At 47.5% G+C, this 13988-nt stretch overlaps 1 long non-coding RNA gene across 1 annotated transcript; it reads right to left on the bottom strand.

The window, feature by feature from the left end:
- Positions 1-12571: 12571 nt before the first annotated feature.
- Positions 12572-13728, bottom strand: LOC143269696 (uncharacterized). Its single transcript, XR_013046272.1, has 2 exons — positions 13550-13728; positions 12572-12653 (listed from the first exon to the last, which is right to left on the bottom strand). It is a non-coding gene; the product is annotated as an uncharacterized LOC143269696 (long non-coding RNA).
- Between the last annotated feature and the right edge of the window lie 260 nt (positions 13729-13988).

The raw sequence follows: 13988 nt of genomic DNA on the forward strand, positions 1-13988 counted from the left end.
AGTGGTTAAGAGCACACACTGCTCTCGCAGGACCAGGATTCCATTCCTGGCACCCATATCTGACAGTTCAAGATAAGCAGTAACTCCAGCTCCAAGTAATCTGACACTTCTGGCCTTCGTGGGCTCCGGTACGTACGTACGTATGTATGTACGTGCGTGCGTGCGTGTGCTCGCGCACGCGCGCGCACACACACACTCGCACTCACACACATGCACTCACACACATTCTCACACATGCACACACACACACTCACACACAACTACAAATAAAAAATAAAATAAAAAGGTTACTGAGATATGAGTGGTAAACAATAAGCTCTTTTGAAAAATAAAGGAAAGAGCTGGAGAGATGGCTCTGTGGTTAAGAGCACTGCTCTTTCCAGAGGACCCAAGTTCAATTCCCAGCCCCCATATGGTGGCTCACAACTGTCTGTCAACTCAGTTCCAGGGAATCCAACAGCTTTTCTTTGTTGTTTTTTGTTTTTTGTTTTTCGAGGCAGGGTTTCTCTGTGTAGCTTTGCGCCTTTCCTGGAACTCGCTTTGTAGACCAGGATGGCCTCGAACTCACAGAGATCCACCTGCCTCTGGCTCCCGAGTGCTGGGATTAAAGGCGTGTGCCACCACTGCCCGGCCTAACAGCTTTTCTTACTCCCTTGGGCTCCTCTATGCACATGGTACACAGAGGTTCACTCAGGTGCGTGCGCACGCTGATGCACACACACACACACACACACACACACACACACACACACACACACACACACACTTAAGTAAATTAATATTAAAAGAAATAATAAAAAGATAGAAAAAAAGGAAAGGAGCCTGTTGTGGTGACACACATCTGTAATCCCAGCACTTGGGATACAGAGGCAGGCAGATCTCTGTGAGTTTGAGGCCAGCCTGGTCTACAGAGTGAGTTCCAGGACAGCCAAGGCTACATGGTGAGACCCTGTCTCAAAATAAAAGGAAGAAGAAGAAGAAGGAGAAGAAGAAGGAGAAGAAGAAGAAGAAGAAGAAGAAGAAGAAGAAGAAGAAGAAGAAGAAGAAGAAGAAGAAGAAAGGAGGAGGGGGAGGAAAAGGAGAGAAAGAAAGAAAGAAGAAAGGAAAGAAAGAGAAAAGAAATGGTAAAATAAGAAATCTTAGATTATCAGGAAGGTAGCCAAACAATGGAACTTTAAAAAAAATTTTTTTTCTTGAACTTTTTTTTGAAGTTTGGGTTTTTTTTTTAACTTTTTTTTTTTTTTTTAAAGATATGGTTGTTTCCTGTATTGTACATCTGTGTGATACATTCATGCTGGAGCCTGTGAAGGCCGAAGAGGAATCATGTCTCCTGAGACTGGAGTTACAGATGGTTGTGAGTCACCATGTCAGAGCTGGAAACTGAACCCAGGTCCGCTGGAAGAGCAGCTAGTGCTCTTAACCACTGAGTCATCTCTCCAGCCCCAAAAAGTATTATTTTCAGATACCGACATTTCTCTAAATAGATGTGAAAGAAATACTTGAAATAATTATAAAATGGCCCAATGGTGCCTGTAACCCTAGCTACCTAGGAGGCTGATGCGGAAGGATAGAAAATTCAAGGCCTGCTTAGACTACAGAGCAAGAAAACAAAAACTTATGATAGAGAGATTAAAATGAAATTCTAAAAAAGAGTCAGGTAACTTTATAGGATAAAAGAAAAAGAAGCAAGAAACAGAACAGATAGAACAAAAAGATGAAGGGGTAGACACCAGCTCTGGTGTATCAGTAAATACTCAGCCATGACTGTTTCATAGAGCAATTATAAGACACAGATTAGCAACGTGAATGAAAACGCAGGCCCTGACTACATGCCCCTTGCAAGGGGCTTCCAACTGTAGAGGCAGGTCGACAGCTCACTGATGGAAGAAGATCTATCATGCAAATATTAACCAGAAGAAAGCATGTTGCCATATGAATATCAGGCAAAGCAGGCTTTGGAGCAGAAGCAGAACTTCCAGAGCCAGGGAGGAGCCGTGTATGAAGGTGAAGGGCCAGCCCACCAAGACAGCAATTCAAAATGTGTCTATACCAAAGAACAGAACTGCAGAATATTTACACCTGAAAAAGAAAGAGGTGACTCTGCTGGTATGTTTGGATCCTTCAATAACCCTCTAGAATGAGGCGGAATACCAGTCAGGAATCACCCTAGAGGAGCTAAATAACGCTGGGGCACTCCGCCTTATAGAAGCAGAAATGCACAATCTTTTTACCGCTTGTGTAGGGGTGTGTGTGTGTGTGTGTGTGTGTGTGTGTCAGTCAGAGAACAACCTGGGTGTTCCTCCTAGCTTTCCACCTCCTTTAAGGCAGGAGCTCTCGAACTGGCCCAGGAGTTTCTAGTCTCTGCCTCACATCTCTCCATAGGAGCCCTGGGATTACAGACATGAGTTACCATGCCTGGCTTTGTGTGGGTTCCAGGAGTTCACACTTGGGTTTTTACTCTTGCTTGACCCACTGAGCTACCTCCGAAGGCTCGACGCCTTTATTCTTCCTGCTCCAAACTGGAATGGTGCCAGCTGTCCTTCAGCACGCCTGGGAGTGCTCAAGGTCAAGTATGAGACCCACCTTCCCCAAGATGAAGTTTCCTTTCACTCCCAGCTTGCAGAGATATTTTGTCTAGGATGAATGTTGGATTGCATCAAGTGCTTTTTCCATAGATATTGAAATGGTGGCATGATTCATGTCAATGTGGTGAATCATCCCAATTGATTTTCAAATGTTAAACTGATCTGGAAGTCTGATGATGTGTCCCGCTTCGCCGTCGTCATGACAGGTCGTTCTTTTTATATACTGCTAGATTTGGTTCGATGTTTGGCATTGCAGATTTTTGTGACTGTATTCATGAGAGATATTGGATTGCAATTTTCTTGTTTGGTTTTGGTTAGAAGGGTAATGCTGCCTTTATAGAATGAATTAGTAAGGATCCCTTTTCCTCTGTGTTCTGAGAGAGTTAGTGTAAAGCAAACTTGATCTTTTTCCTCCTGGAATGTCTGATGTAATTCACTTGTTCATCATGGAGTCTTCTTTTGCCTTCACCCCTTCCTAAGGCAATAGCTACATGGCGTGTGTGGAATGTGGAGGCGAGTGCTACAAATCTGACTGGCTTCCAGGCCGCGTATAAGTAGGCAAATGGTCTGCAGTATGAATGGGGTTGTGGCGGAAGTGGCAGGCACAGTCAAACGTCTCAAAAGCCCTGTGGTTCCTGCTGCAGCCCTTTCTGCCATCCCTGGGGACAAGGAGAAGGTGATAGAGGACACTATGAAGCCGAAACAGAGACAAGCTGGACTAAACTCCACAGACTATCCCGCTTCACCTCTGTGGAGCTACTTGCTTTAAGGTCAATTGACTGTAAAAACCATCCGTTAGCAGTGGCAAGTGGTAGAGCGGATAGCAATCGGTAGAGCGGACAGCAATCGGTAGAGCAGACAGCAATCGGTAGAGCGGATAGCAATCGGTAGAGCGGATAGTGAGCGGTGATGCACACCCGTGGCCTCAGCTGCTTGGGAGGGTGGGTAGTAGAATTGCTTGACCCTTCAAACTCAGGGAAAAACCAGTGAGGCCCCATTTCAAACACACAAACACGGACCTGTCTCTCGCCCACCAATCTTAGAACCAGAAGTATAGCTCAGCAGCTGAGTGCTGGCCTCGCGTGCACAAGGCCCTGGTTTCCACACCCCCAGCCTCATGACCACAACCACCAATTTCCAGAGTCATAGATGTGTCATAGGTGACAACTGATGAAGTCGGTTACATATGTGCAGACCACAGACAACTTCCTAACCTGTCGTTCCCTTCCCCAGGCTGCTGCACACAAAAACCACTTCACTGAATTCTTGGGGAGATGAATTTGAGACTTGCTCTCCTATCTCCAGAGATGGCTGCCTCATGAATAAACAGTTCTTCTTGTGAAACTCATTCCTGTGACTGGCATCCTATGTAGTGAGCAAAGGAGACCTACTTCTCCAGCACATTCCACCACTGTTTGTTTGAGACAAGGTCTCACTAGTAGCCCAGGCTATATTGGAACTTACCCAATCTGCTTCAGCCTTACTAGTTTGGGGTTACAGGAATGTGTTCTCACACCCAGCTAACACTCGCAGCTCCAACAGCTTTTAGAAATTAAAAACATTATATATCTGTGTATATATGTGCTCACAAGGATTTGGGTCAATGACTGATGTCTCCCATTCTCCACCTTATTTTGTGAGACAGAATCTCTCACTGAACCTAGAGTTTACCATTTCTAGTAGACTGGCTCCTATACCCTGCTTTTGAAGGCAAGGCAAGGAAATATCATCTGGTAATTTTTCCTTTCCAAAGTGCCAAAACAAAGCAGCAAAGGTGGATGGGCATGGTAGTGCATGCCTGCAATCCCAGCCATCAGAAGCAGAGGCAAGTAGATTGCTGAGAGAGTTTGAAACCAGCCTGGTCTATACAGTGAGTTCTAGCCCTGCCAGGCCTATAAAGCAAGATCTTGGCTTAAAAAACAGAGTCTAGATTGTAGCTCAGTAGTAGAGGTGCTTGCCTGGCATGCACAAACTCCTGATTCAAATACCATGCACGGCATAAAACCAGGCTTGGTGGTATATGTCTATGGTCTTAGCACTTGGGAGATGGAAACAGGAGCATCAGAAGTTTGAGGTCAGCCTGGTCTACATGAGACCCTGTCTGCTCATGGGGACGTGCTACTTTTCCAAACACAGGACCAAGGAGTGTGGAGTGCTAGCAAGCACCCCTCTGTTTGTGAAGCGTGGGGCACACAGGCAATAAATCCCTCACCAAAGTCTTGCAGGTGACTTCAGTGGCCGAAGGGATCATTCCTGACTAATGTCTTCTGAGTTCTATGTATCTATGAATCAGTTCTTTCTTGTTCCACCTAAAGTAGACCTCATCTCTTTATGGTCTGTTTCATTTTCCATGAAGCTTTGAACAGTATATTTTGATTTTAGGATGAAGTCATAAGACCTTGGAATCATCAACAGATGGTCTCTCTCTAGAATCTGAGTGTGTGTCAGGGGGTGTTTTATTAAAGTGATTTTGCCGTGTAGAGGGAGATTAGGCACAAATGAAGCTTGCCATAAAAAACACACACGCTCTCCGGGGAATGTCTCTGTTTTGATTGCAGGGTTCAGCCTTGGCTGGGTGATGATAATGATATCTTTAACATATAGACAGTTTTCTTTTCTGTTTTTCAGTTTGGGTTCGGGTTTTGTATGCTTGTCCTAAATCCAATTTGCCCAAATTTAAACCTTGGGAACTGGCATTGGGGATCAGACATGAGACTATAAGGTGGTGCAGACTTCCAATTTGTTTCACGCGCACTCTCGGTTCCAACATGCTTTTGTGCCAACAGTGAACACGTGCTGGGATGCAGGGTGGGTTTGGAAAGTGCTCGAGACACGTACTTTTAGCTAATCTCACTGCTGGGGAGGGCGGGGTGTTGGGTTGGGGAGGTGAGGGGGGGTGTTGGGGGGTGAGGGGGGGTAGGGCAGGGGTGGGGCAGAAAGAAAGAAACAGCATTTTCCAGAATATTGGCTCAAGAGCAATTTAGCCAATTGTCGGCTTTCAAATGCTTGGAGTGAAGAATTTTTCTTCCCCGGGACAGGCCCTGGGTCTTGCTCATTCCTTCATTTTGAGTCCCTAGCTCAGGGCTCAGCAGAGGCGGATTATTTGAACATGTCTGTTTCTAAAAGATGTGTTACCTGAGCAGGTCCCTAGAAGCAGAGGCCATGCCTCAAGACAAAGGGTCTCCCTCCCTCCCTCTCTTCCCTCCCTCCCTCCCTCCCTCCCTCCCTCCCTCCCTCTCTCTCTCTCTCTCTCTCTCTCTCTCTCTCTCTCTCTCTTTCTCTCTCTCTCCCTCCCTCCCTTTGTCCCACCGTCCCTTTCTCCCTCTCCTTCTTTCTCCCTCTGTCCTTCCTTCTTTCCTTCCTTTCTCTCCTCTCCCCTCTCTTTCTTTGAGACTGTGACTTAAGCAGACCAGCTAGCCTTGAACTCAGCACGCAGCCGAAGACAACCCTAAACTTCCGGTCCCTTTTACCTCCTCCTCCTGAGTGCTGGGATTACAAACTTCTGCCACTACAGCCTGGTTTTATGTCATGCTAGGGGCTTAGGAACCAAGCTCAGGGCTTTTTGTATGCCAGGCAAGCTCTCTACATCCTTAGCCTCCCCCTCCCCCACTTCCTTCCTCCAAAATAGAATTTAGAAACTTGGTTGGGACATTGCCTTACAATTAAAGTAACTGTTTAGGCTGCAGAGAGAGGATTCCGAGAAGGGAGGTGGAGGGCTCCAATGCTGCAGAGTTCCTAGATAGGGATGTGCCAACTCTGGATTCCTCCAAAGAAAGAATCTACTCGGCCAGAGGGTGAAGAGAGGACCGTTGGGTGGCAGCTTCCTGGAACATCTTTCTTTCTTCTAAGGACCACAGCCACACGCGTCCTCTCTGGAAGGCCTGCAGGGCCCCCAGCTGGGGTCACATGTATCCCATTCTCTGAGTTCCCTTGTCCATAGTGCATCCTGCGGTTGTAGACTGATCTCACCGTAGTCAGTCCTGTCTTCTTTGCAGCCTGGGCGTGCACAGGCAGGTGGAAGCCCGAAGTGCATGCCGGGAATCTTCTTCCATCACTCTTCTGCCTAACTCATTGGGGTTGGGTCTCTTCATCAAACCCAGAGCTCAACGATAGGGCTTGTCTTGCTAGGGATCTCACCTCCAGCTTGAGGAGGCTGGAGGTGTCGCCTTCTCTCCTTCTCCTTTCCCTCTTCTCTCCTCCTCTTTTTCTCTTCTTCTCCTCTTCTTTCTCCCTTTTCTCCTCCTCTCTCCCCTGTTAAGTATTTCCTCTTGTTTTTCTCTGAGTTCCTGTTTCCTGTGTTTTGCTGTTCCTAACCCATTGGTAGATTCACCCATGAAGTTCTTAATTTTTGAGTTGTAGAGTGTTATTTTGGCTGCTTTTCTTCAACGACTCCAGTTTCCCACCTCGAAGCCTCACTCTGGTTATTTCACATATATTTCCTTGTCTGCTGATGTCCACATCTGTATCTTTCAGTTTCCCCACCTCTAGCTGGCCTCTTCCCTTCACTGCTTGCCAGATTTTTCTAGCTCTTTTGATGTTTAATAATTTTAATGGAATCCTGGATGTTATATGTCAAAAGCAAAGAGGTTCTGGGCAGGGTCACGCTCTTCAGGGATGGCTCTTCCTCCTCTCCTAAAAATGTTTATGATCAAAAGACAGCTAAATATAAAACTGCCCTCTCTAGATAAAGAGGACTGTGGGAAAAGCCCAGACTCTGCCGTCACAGCCTTTTTTTAAAGACAGGGTCTCACGTAGTCCTGGATGTCCTAGAACTCACTCTGTAGACCAGGCTGGCCTTAAACTCAGAGAGAACCACATGCCTCTGCTTCCCAAGTACTGGGATTAAAGGTGTGAGCCACCACTGCCTGGCTCCTCATAGTCTTTTCACAGACAACTTGGTGAATCTTTGTCTCTTCTGCCCTTGAAGACTCCTTCTGCTCAGCTCTCTCCACTCCATGTAGGCTGAACTCTGCAGATGTGCTGCTAAGGCATACAAGTGGGTCACCCCAGCCCCTTCCTGGACTCTTGGTGCCCTCTTCTTTTGATTTCTCAAGTATTCACTGCTTTTTTCTCCCCCTGTAAGAAGCTGGGAGAAGCCCCATCCTTGGCCCTAAGAAAGAAGACTAGAGGAAGGCTAGGGAGGTGGCCCAAGTACCAGGACTCAAATTTAGATTGCCAGCTCTCAATAAAAGCCAAGAATGGGAAGATATGTCTACAACCCAGCATTGAGGGCATGGGGCACACAGAGACAGATGAGTCCCCAGGTCTCAGTCCACAAGTGTGAGCAGAGGGTGGCGGTGGAGGCCCAGAACCACCAGTGGAGGGGCACATGCACAGCCCAGGGATTCTAGGATGACCTGGCTAAATCCATGCGTGAAACAGACCTTGTTACATATACATATACACATACATATATACATACACATACACATACATATACACATACACGTACATATACACATACACATACATATACGTATAGTGTATGCTACCATGCCCTGCTTCTACAGAGGTACTGGGGATCCAAATTCTCACACTTGCCCAGAAGCATTTTACCCACTGGACCATCTGTGTCCCCAAACCTGATTAACTTTTTTTTTATATTTCTTTTTAATTTTATGTGTATGGGTGTTTTGTCTGTGTACCATATGTGTGTAATATCCATAGATGCCAGAAGAGGGCATTGGATCCCCTGTAACTGGAGTTACAGATGGTTGTGAGCCACTATGTGAGTGCTGGGAATCAAACTCAGGTCCTCTGGAAGAGCAATCAGTGCTCTTAACTACTGAGACCTCTCTTCAGCTCCCCTGCACCAGCTCAGATCTTATAATTTAACCAGCTTCTTCAAGTTGTTACAGTGGGAACATGAGCCTAAGGTCATCTACTTGCTGAGTTTAAAACATAGAGAAAGGATGTCTCTGCATAGTCTGTCCACGTTTTTGCTTTTTAGAACAGAACCATACTTATAAAACAGCAGTAAACAAGCCTGGCAGGGGTGGTGCATGCGCTTGGGAGGGCAGAGGTCTAAGTTCGAAGCCAGCCTGGTCTATAGAGTGAGTTCCAAGGCAACCAAGACTGAGAAACCCTATCTTGAAATAACAAAAAACAAAAGGCACCACCAAACACATGACAGCATCTACTCCATGGTGACCCCAGAGAAGTGTTGATGTAAATCACCAACCTCCAGAGATGGACATGAAGAAAGGAAGCCTTGGTAGGTCATTTTTCATTAGGGCTTTTAAAATTTCTTTTAAAAAGATTGAAATGTGGCTGGGTGGCGGCGGCGCACGCCTTTAATCCCAGCACTCAGAAGACAGAGCCAGGCGGATCTCTGTGAGTTGGAGCCCAGCCTGGTCTACAAAGCGAGCTCTAGGACAGGCACATAAACTATACAGAGAAACCCTGTCTTGAAAAACAAAAACAAACAAACAAACAAACAAAAACAAAAACAAACAAAACAAAAAATTGTAATTTGTTTCACAAAATTTTCCGAAATATTTTGAAATTCCAAGCTTGGTTCTGGTGGATCTACTTAACACCTTCCTGCAAGATCACATCTTGGGGCCTCGTAAATGGGTTATTGTCCCACCTCCATCCATTCAGAGTCACTCCAGATGAGTTGGTGCCCTTGTGAAGAATCCCCACAGCTCCCTTGACCCCTGCCTTCCTCCCCATCCGGACTTTTAACAGGGTTAAGTTTAGGGAGGAGGGGCCACACCGAGGCGGGCAGCCTCCTGTTCCTTCTCTGGTGCTTCAGTGACATGGGCTCTGGAGCCAGACCTAAGGGGCCAAGAGCGACAGACTTGGCTTCTCATTGGCTGCATGGTACCTGGGACATGATTGATCTTGGTTTCTGCTGAGCCTCAGTCTCTCCATCTGTAAAGAGGGCAAGATACACTGCCTTTAAGTGTCTTGTATAGGGCATGGGAACCTGGGCTGGTGACACAGTTCAGCAGGTAACAGTACTTTTTTCTTTCTTTCTTCCTTCTTTCCTTTCTTTTTCTTATCTTTTTTTTTTTTTTTTGGTGGGGGGTGAGATAGTGTTTCTCATGTCTGTCCTGGAACTCAGTTTTTAGACCACTTTCAGTCCAAATCTGGTAACGTGAGTTCAATTCCCCATTCCCATGATAGAAGGATTGCCTTCTGACCTCCACACCATGCTGTGGCACATAGATGCTCACACTCACACTCATATACATCATACATGCACAGAATAATGACAAATAAAATACAAATCAGTTAAACCTTGCAACCCAGTTGACCCAAACCTTCCTTGGCTTCCAGTGTGAGCAGAGGGTGACAGTGGAGGACCAGAGCCACCATTGGAGGGACACATGCACATCGCAGAGATTCTAGGATGACGTGGCTAAATGCATGTGTGAGTCAGACCTTGTTACATATACACAAAATACTAGACGTGAGCCAGTGCACAACAACTGTGGACTTTCCCCCAGGCCGGTCCAGAGCTGACATGAACCAAGGACAGCCCCACCCTATGGAGAGACAGCATACTGATCATGCCAGCATGGCCTGATGTTTTCCCAGAACCGTAAGAAAAGCACCCAAGGAGACCCAAAGGAGGGTGAAGGGGCAGGGGGGGGGCATGTACCTCCATGCCCCAACATGCCTCCCAGCTCATTGCCCACACTTATATACTGGTGCATGTCACACTAGGAAACACGAGGACCCTCAGGTACTGAAGGCATTTGGTGGTCTGAAACAAAAAACAAACAAAACCACACGCATACAAGGGAATTCAGCCTTGTAAACTGAAACCCAAGCACAGGCAGACTCCTTCCTGGTTGTAAGTACTGCCCATCTCAGGTCAACAAGAAAAGCAAAATCAGAGATGCAAGGAGAGTCCCCAGCACCATTTTGGGACAGGAAGCCACTCCCTGTATCAGGTGGGCCCCTCCAGCCTGCGAGCTTGTTTGTGGTCAGGACTAGGGAGTGGCAGGAATGCCAACCTATCCCAACCCTCCGGTCCACATGGTTCCTGAAGGAGTCCTGAGAATGAGTTTGGCATGGTAGAGACAGTAGGGTAGGGGGCTGCTGGGCGAGGGAGCAGTAGCAGTACACAAGGAGAGGGCAATGGGAAGAACGTTTGTATTTATACGTATGTGCACTGGGAACTGAACCAAGGTCCTCTGCAAGAGCAGCAAGTGTGCTTAACCACTGAGCCATCTCTCCAGCCTCAAAGGTTTATTTTTATTCTTTTTAATTATGCATACTTGTGTCTGTCTTCATGTAGGTATGTGCATGTGAGTAGGTACCAGAGCTGGAGTTATAGATGATTGTGAGCCCCTGGGATCTGGATTCTGGGAACCAAACTCGGGCCCCTTGCAAGAGCTAAGTACACACCCTTAGCCACTGAACCATCACTCTACCCCGCCTCGGTGGAAATTCTAACCCTCATAGTGCCATCTCATGGAGGCCAGGGGTTAGTGAAGCTCACGCCTGTGCCTGGAACAATGCTTGGAGCCAGACTCAGTGGCTGTTGTCTGTCGTCCCAGCACCTAGGAGGCTGGGAGGCAGGAGAGACAGGAGGATTATGAGTTTGAGATCAGCCAGGGATGTATAGTGAGGCCCTGCCTGGGGCAGAGCACAGCTCCTGGCACGTATTAAGTGCTCAGTAAAGCACTTGGCATATGGGTGAATGAATGAGCTATTCACTCTATGTTCAAAGAGGCTGAAGATGAAAGAGAAAGGAGCAGACAGAAGAGGGATCCCAGGGGCTGGGTATGGTGGTCTGAGGTCCTGGACCTAGCCCTGCAGACAGGGAGAAATCAGCAGGGACATAGTAAGATCCCTTTCCTCTTGTCCAATGGTCTCAAGCACCATGACAGGAAGGGAGGATGCAGGGCCACAGCTGGAAATATCTCAGTCCCCAGGACAGCTCTCCAGGCTGAATCCTGTGGTTGAGGCACCGGGTGGCGGTTCTCATGGCCACACCCACCTGCCCTGCCCAGTTCCGAGGAAGCTGGAGACAAACAAGGCAAAGTCAAGCCGGGAGAAATTGAGGAGGAAGCCCAAGCCTGCCATCTCAGCTGTGAGGTCTAGAGGAGGCCTCCTCCACGGTGCCCTGGGTGGAGCGCATGCCCAGGAGTGCAGGGACAGACATCACTGTGTGATGCTTGCAGGAGGGAAAGCGGCTTAATGAGAACAACGAGTTGATCGCGTGCCAACAGACAGTGAGGAGCCCGTTCCCCTCCCCCACCAGGGCTCATAGAGGCAGGCACGTATAACAGCTAACTAAAACCTATGTATGGTAGAGGGGCTGAGGTAGCCCGTGTCCTATTCCCATGTACAAGCTGGTCACAGTGGTGTGTGTCTATAATATCAGCACTGGGGAGGTGAGGCCAGGAAATCCCTGCCTGGGGCTTGCTGATCAGTCGCCTAGCCAAATCTGCTACCTCTTGGTTCAATGAGAGACCCTGTCTCAAAAAAAAAAAAAAAAAAAAAAAAAAAATTAGGTATGTGTGGTGGTGGTGGTTGGAGAAATGGCTTAAAGGTTAAGAGCGCTGCTCTCACCTAAGATCCAGATTCCGCTCCCAGCACACACATGGAGACTCACAACTGCTTTTGACTCCGGTTCCAGGGGATCTAATACCTTCTCCTGGTTTCTGAGGCCCCCAGGAATGCATGTAGTGCACAGACGTACATGTAGGGATAATACCCATGCACATAAAATAAAATAATAGTATTTTTTGAAGGCTGAGATGCTGAGGCCTCTCTCCAAGATGTTGCTATCTTTCTGCCTTGGGTACCTTGCTGATCTGCCTCTGCTTGTGGACCTTCTCATACCCTTCTCTGCCAAGGTTCAGAATCTTCGGGAAGACTTCCAAGCTCTCTGCCCATCTCCTCCTCCTCCTCCTCCACCATCATCATAGCCAACTCTTACCAATGAGGTCCCAAGAGCCCAGTTAAAAACTTCACACACTCACACATTGCCCTCTGGAACCCTCCCAACACCAGCAGGCAGATGATGTCATTGTGCTTTTTAATGGAGAGGCCACTGTAGCTGGGGGAAAGCAAGCGGCTTGCACAGTTATTCATTGAAGCGCAGACCTGCAAGAGCAAAGCTTGCTCTTAGCCACCACAGCACACAACAGCCAAGAGAAAGTGGCCATGGCCTCCAACCACATCTCTAGCCACTCATCCCTGATCCTTGTCCTTTAGGATCCTACCTGGGAGGCCAGGAGAGAACCTTTTTAAATTTTTTTTTTTTTTTTTTTTTTTTTTGGTTTTTCGAGACAGGGTTTCTCTGTGTAGCTTTGCGCCTTTCCTGGAGCTCACTTGGTAGCCCAGGCTGGCCTCGAACTCACAAAGATCCGCCTGGCTCTGCCTCCCGAGTGCTGGGATTAAAGGCGTGCGCCACCAACGCCCGGCTCTAAATTTTTTTTTTATTATCATTACTGTGTGTGTATGATGTGTGTGTGCCTGAGTGTGGGTGTGTGGGTGCATGCGTACCAGGGCATGTGTGTGGAGGTCAGAGGACAACTTTGAGGAATCAGTTCTCTCCTTCCATCGTGGGTTCCAGGGATGAGGTTCAGGTTGTCAGGCTTGCATAGCAAATGTCTTAACTGCGGAGTCATCTTTCTGCCCATCACATGGCAAACATTTTCAGGGTCCTCCGAGGAACCCCTCACCAGGGCCCAGCACAGAGCTGGTGTGTGTGTGTGTGTGTGTGTGTGTGTGTGTGTGTGTGTGTGTGTGTGTATGTGTGTATGTGTGTGTATGTGTATATGTGTGCTTGTGTGTGTCTATGTGCATCTGTATATGTGTGTATGTGTGTGTATGTGTGTGTGTGTGTGTGTGTGTGTGTGTGTGTGTGTGTTCACGTTTGTCTAATGAGTGAATCCAGTCCATTGTGAATGGATCTGCCAGTGGACCTGGAGTGGAGGGATTCAAATGAGCACTGATTGATGACTTAATAAGATAATGTTCCCAGTCCAGTCCCTCACCTTTCGACCATCTGTTTTCCTGATGGAGGCAATGAAGCATTGAGAGATGGTAAGACCAGTACATTCTGAAGTGAGCCGTGAGGTGGGGTGATGGTGCTTCAAGCCTAGGCAGGGATGAGAGCTTCAGATCTGCCCCTTGCTCTTCCAAGTGTATGTGTTTACAGCCTCGGCTATCACAAGGTCTCCTGAAACAAGAGCCAATACAAAAGGTCACGGCGTTTCTTCAGAGAACAGTCTAACAGAACCCCCTGCTCCCCACTGGCAGTTCAGCTGAGCAAGTTCACTACATTGTGTGTGCCTCAGGGGTGCCTTCTTTTCTGCAGCTGGAATCTATGAGAAAACTCCAGGCCTTTAATTGGAACCATGTGTCCTTCCAGCAAACAGCAGGTGGCTGGGCCAACAGAGAAAGGTGAGCATCAGAACAGTATGTGTCCTTTGA

This window comes from Peromyscus maniculatus, chromosome 20 (assembly GCF_049852395.1).
Source record: "Peromyscus maniculatus bairdii isolate BWxNUB_F1_BW_parent chromosome 20, HU_Pman_BW_mat_3.1, whole genome shotgun sequence".
Taxonomy (NCBI): Eukaryota; Metazoa; Chordata; class Mammalia; order Rodentia; family Cricetidae; genus Peromyscus; species Peromyscus maniculatus.